This window comes from Tachyglossus aculeatus, unplaced genomic scaffold, assembly GCF_015852505.1.
Source record: "Tachyglossus aculeatus isolate mTacAcu1 unplaced genomic scaffold, mTacAcu1.pri scaffold_97_arrow_ctg1, whole genome shotgun sequence".
NCBI classification, from domain to species: Eukaryota; Metazoa; Chordata; class Mammalia; order Monotremata; family Tachyglossidae; genus Tachyglossus; species Tachyglossus aculeatus.
In genome coordinates this window covers 1,589,048-1,594,316 of record NW_024045100.1, presented here as the reverse complement: position 1 = coordinate 1,594,316, position 5,269 = coordinate 1,589,048, and the positions used below count along the sequence as shown (strand labels likewise).

Below are 5,269 nucleotides of genomic sequence, written 5' to 3'. Positions count from 1 at the left end.
AGAGCTAGCTTGGCCGTTGTGCAGAGGGAGGGCATTCCAGGACAGGGGGAGGACGTGGGCCAGGGGTCAACGGCGGGACAGGTGAGAATGAGGCACAGTGGGGAAGTTAGCGGCAGAGGAGTGGAGGGTGTGGGCTGGGCTGTATAAGGAAAGAAGGGAGGTGAGGTAGGAGGGGGCGAGGTGATGAAGATCCTTGAAGCCAAGAGTGAGAAGTTCTTGCCTGGTGCGTAGGTTGATTGGTAGCTACTGGAGATTTTTGAGGAGGGGAGTAACATGCTCAGAGCATTTCTGCACAAAGATGATCTGGGCAGCAGCGTGAAGTATAGATTGAAGTGGGGAAAGACAGGAGGAAGGGAGATAAGAAAGGAGGCTAATACAGTAAACCAGTCGGGATAGGATGAGAGAAGAGAAGCAGCATAGCTCAGTGGAAAGAGCCCGGGCTTTGGAGTCAGAGGTCATGGGTTCTAATCCTGGCTCCGCCACTTGTCAGCTGTGTGACTTTGGGCAAGTCACTTAACTTCACTGTGCCTCAGTTCCCTCATCTGTAAAATGGGGGTTGCGACTGTGAGCCCCCTGTGGGACAACCTGATTGCCTTGTAACCTCCCCAGAGCTTAGAACAGTGTTTTGCACATAGTAAGCACTTAATAAATGCTATTATTATTATTATTATTATGAGAGATTGAACAAACAGGGTAGCTGTTTGGATGGAGAGGAAAGGGCAGATCTTGGCGATATTTCGTGGTGAGACTGACAGGTTTTGGCGACGGATTGGATGTGAGGGGTGTACGAGAGGGCAGAGTCGAGGATGAAACCAAGGTTGCAGGCTTGTGAGATGGGAAGGACGATAGTGCCGTCCACAGTGATGGGAAAGTCAGGGAGAGGGCAGGGTTTGAGAGGGAAGATAAGGAGTTCAGTCTTGGACATATTGAGTTTTAAATGGCCGGCAGACATCCAGATGGAGATGTCTTGAAGGCAGGGGGAGACCCGAGCCAGAAGGGAGAGAGATAGAGCAGGGGCAGAGATGTAGATTTGGGTGTCATCAGTGTAGAGATGATAGTTGAAGCCGTGGGAGCAAATGAGTTCACCAAGGGAGAGAGTGTAGATAGAGAACAGAAGGGGACCAAGAACTGACCCTTGAGAACCCCCTACAGTAAGGGGATGGGAGGGGGAGGAGGAGCCCGCAAAAGAAACTGAGAATGAACAGCCGAAGAGATAAGAGAACCAGGAGATGACAGAGTCTGTGAAGCCAAGATTGGATAGCGTGTTGAGGAGAAGGGGGTGGTCCACAGTGTCGAAGGCAGTTGAGAGGTCGAGGAGGATTAGGATAGAGTAGGAGCTGTTGGATCTGGCAAGCAGGAGGTCATTGGTGACCTTTGAGAGGGCAGTTTCCACGGAACATAGGGGACGGAAGCCGGATTGGAGGGAGTCGAGGAGAGAGTTGGCATTGAGGAATTCGAGGCTGAGCAAGTAGACGACTCCTTCAAGGAGTTTGGAAAGGAATGGTAGGATGGAGATAGGGCGATAACTAGAAGGTGAGGTGGGGTCAAGAGAGGGTTTTTTAGGGTGGGAGAGACGTGGGCATTTTTGAAGGCAGAGGGCAAGGAACCAGTGGAGAGTGGGCGGTTGAAGATGGAAGGTAAGGAGGGGAGGAGGGACGGAGCGAGAGATTTCATAAGGTGAGAGGGAATGGGGTCAGGAAGAAAGGAGAACAAGCACAATGAGGAGGAGGAGGAGGAGGAAAAGGAGGAAAAGGCGGAGAAGAAGGAGGAGGAGGAGGACTGGTATAATAATAATAGTTTTTGTTAGGTGCTTACTATTTGCCAAGCAGTGTTCTAAGTAGATACAAAGTAATCAGGTTGTACCAACTGAGGCTCACAGTCTTAATCCCCATTTTACAGATGAGGTAACTGAGGCAGAGAGAAGTTAAGTGACTTGCCCAAAGTCACACAGCTGACAAGTGACACAGCTGGGATTAAAACCCAATACTCTGACTCCCAAGTCTGAACTCTTTCCACTAAATCACACTGCTTCTGAGGTAGCACTTATTGAGGGCCCACATGGTGAGGTGCACTGTATGAAGCCTCTGGAAAATATATAATAAAGAAGTGACCCGTTCTCTGGTTACAAGGCACTTACAATCAGCAACTTGGCATTCATCAATATCCTTGCTTCCTCTACCATTGTCCAGACCCTAATCAATTTCTTATTCAAATAGAAAACCATTGCCTACACTGGGTTTTTTGGCCATATGTACTTAACTCTTGGCTCGATGTGCTCTGACTGTTGTGTAGCCATTCATTGTTGTCTTATGCTGTCAAGTTATGTCTGACCTATAACGACGCCATGGACACATCTCTCCCAGAACACCCCACCTCCACCTGCAATCGTTCTGGTAATATATCCATAGAGTTTGCTTGGTAAAAATGCGTAAGTGGTTTACCTCTGCCTCCTTCCGTGCAGTAAACCTGAGTCTCCACTCTCAACTCTCTCCCATGCCGCTCCTTCCCAGTACAGGTGGGTTTTGACTTGTAGCAGATTACCTTCCACTCGCTAGCCACTGCCCAAGCTAGTAATGGAATGGATATGTCTTTGTTTGACTCTCCCTCCCATAGTCGAGACTGGTAGAGTACTGGAAACTCTCCAGGTGTGACCCTGAGAGGTGAGCCATCTGTAGCCCACTGCGTTTTCCAGGCATTGTGTCCCAAATGGCTGAACCCCATCTCACTGAATCAAATTCACCAACTCGTTAATCTCAGTAGGCTAATGCTCTCTTACTTTGCTATTCATCATTTTTGCTATGGAATCATCACACTCTTGACACAACCGTACTTAGGAGCCTACAAAGAGCCTAAGATACTCCCAGACTAAGCCCCCTTTTTCCTCTGCTTCTCCTCCCCTCTCTATCACCCTGACTTGCTCCTTCTCCTCTACCCCCTCCCTGCCCCACAGCACTTGTACATACTTGTATATGTACATAATTACTATTCTATTTATTTTAGTAATGATGCATATATATCTATAATTCTATTTATTAATATTGATGATATTGTTGCCTGTTTACTTGTTTTGATGTCGTTTCCCCCCCTTCTAGACTGTGAGCCCATTATTGGGCAGTGATTTTCTCTGTTTGTTGCTGAATTGTACTTTCCAACCACTTAGTACAGTGCTCTGCATGAAGTAAGCACTTGATAAATACGACTGAGTGAATGAATGAATACAATGGAAAAATAGGGCTTAATTAATATCTTCTCCACCTCTTATAGCTCTACTCTCTCTGCCTTCCTAACAATCTCTTCCACTGATGCCCAACATAAAGTCTTTTCACTTTCACCTCGCACTCATGGGGTGACAGCATTGTAAGGGATCCTGTTTCTTCACATACCTACAACCAGATAATATCATTTACCTGCCAGAATGATTAAGGAGCTTATGTGGTTTACAGTGAAGTCATTCCCATCCTGAATCCTTTGCTCTACAGCCTGAAGAAGAAAGATAATAAAAATGCTGTTCTGAGAGCAATGAAGAGAAAAGTCTTTTCTACAGGGACACCTGTCCCAGAATGCTAAACAAATATTGAATTGAACCACCCTCCTGTAATCGTTAAATTCTTCTGCTTGGAAAATCTCTCCTGCTTTGGAGAGCTTGCTACTTCTCTATACGTTGTTTGTTTTGAATATGGACTATTTGTCCACTTACGATTCCACAGCAGTGTAGGAAATTGGAGTGTGGGATGTGTTCTTGTCAGTCTCTGCTGGTAATTTGCCTCAGTGCAAACAGAATTGATGAACTTGCTGTATATACTGTCCAAGTGGTGTCCCCTCTTCATAGACATATTGATTGAATCATTCAGTTGTATTTATTAAGCACTTAGTGTGTGCAGAGCCCTGTACTAAGTGCTTGGGAGAGTGCAATGTAACAATAAACAGACACATTCCCTGCCCACAGTGAGCTTAAAATCTAGAGGAGTTTACAGTCCAACAATATTGTGTTGACAATAGCACCTCAGATATCACATCTTTGCTGGCATCCCTTTCTTTCCAGAGCCAATGTTCCAATCAATCAGTCAATCAATCAATAGTATTTATTGAGCACTTACTGTATGCAGAGCACTATACTAAGTGCTTGTTTGACTACGATATAACAGAGTTGGTAGATATGTTCCCTGCTCACAAGGAGCTTACATTCTAGAGGAAGAGACAGACATTAATATGAATAAACAAATTACAGCTATGCATATAAGTGCTGTTGGGCTGAGGATGCATGAATGAAGGTTGCAAATCCAAGTGCAACACTGCAAATGCTGAACAGGTCAAGCCTATGCATCTAGAAACATTGCCATCAATAATGATAGCTGTGTATTTGTTAAGCACTTACACTGGACCAAGCACTGTACTAAGCACTGGGGTAGATAGATGGTAATAATAATGATAATAATAAAAGAAAACACCATTATTATTCTTATTATTGTTAAGCACTAAGTGCTAAGTGCCGGGGTAGATACAAGGTATTCAGGTCAAACCCTGCCCCGTCCCCTGTGGAACTCACATTCTAAGGGTGAGGGAGAATAGTTATTGGATCCTCTTTTTACAAATGAGGAAACAGACACAGAGAAGTTAATCAATAATATTTACTAAGTGCTAACTGTGTGTAGAGCACTCTACTAAGTGCTTGGAAGAGTACAGTTCAATCTAGTTGGTAGACAAGATCCTATCCCTCAAGGAGTTTACAATGCAAGGTAATAATAATAATAATTGTGGTATGTGATTGTCTTGTCTTATGCTATCGAGTCATCTCTGACCCTTAGCGACGCCATGGACACCTCTGTCCCAGAATGACCCACCTCCATCTACCATCGTTCTGGTAGTGGATCCATAGAGTTTCCTTGGTAAAAATCCAGACGTTGTTTACCATTGCCTCCTTCCAACGCAGTAAACTCGAGTCTCTGCTCTCAACTCTCTTCCATGCTGCTGCTGCCCAGCACAGTGAGATTTGACTTGTAGCAGATTGTCTTCCACTCACTAGCCATTGCCCAAGATAGGAATGGAATGGATATAGCTCTACTTGATACTCCCTCCCATAGTTGAGACTAGTAAAGTATTGGAAACTCTCCAGATGTGACCCCGAGATGGGGTAGTATGTGCTAAGCTCTTATTATGTTCCAGGTACTGTACTAAGTGCTGAGGTGGATACAAGCAAGTCAGGCTGGACACCATCTCTGTCCCAGTTGGGGCTCACATCTCACTCCCCATTTTCCAGAGGAGGTAGCTG

At 45.3% G+C, this 5,269-nt stretch overlaps 1 non-coding gene across 1 annotated transcript; it reads right to left on the bottom strand.

Annotated features, from left to right (window-relative positions):
• Positions 1–2,525: 2,525 nt before the first annotated feature.
• LOC119924408 lies at positions 2,526–2,663 on the bottom strand. Its single transcript, XR_005449128.1, has one exon. It is a non-coding gene; the product is annotated as a small nucleolar RNA SNORA7 (small nucleolar RNA).
• Positions 2,664–5,269: the final 2,606 nt, after the last annotated feature.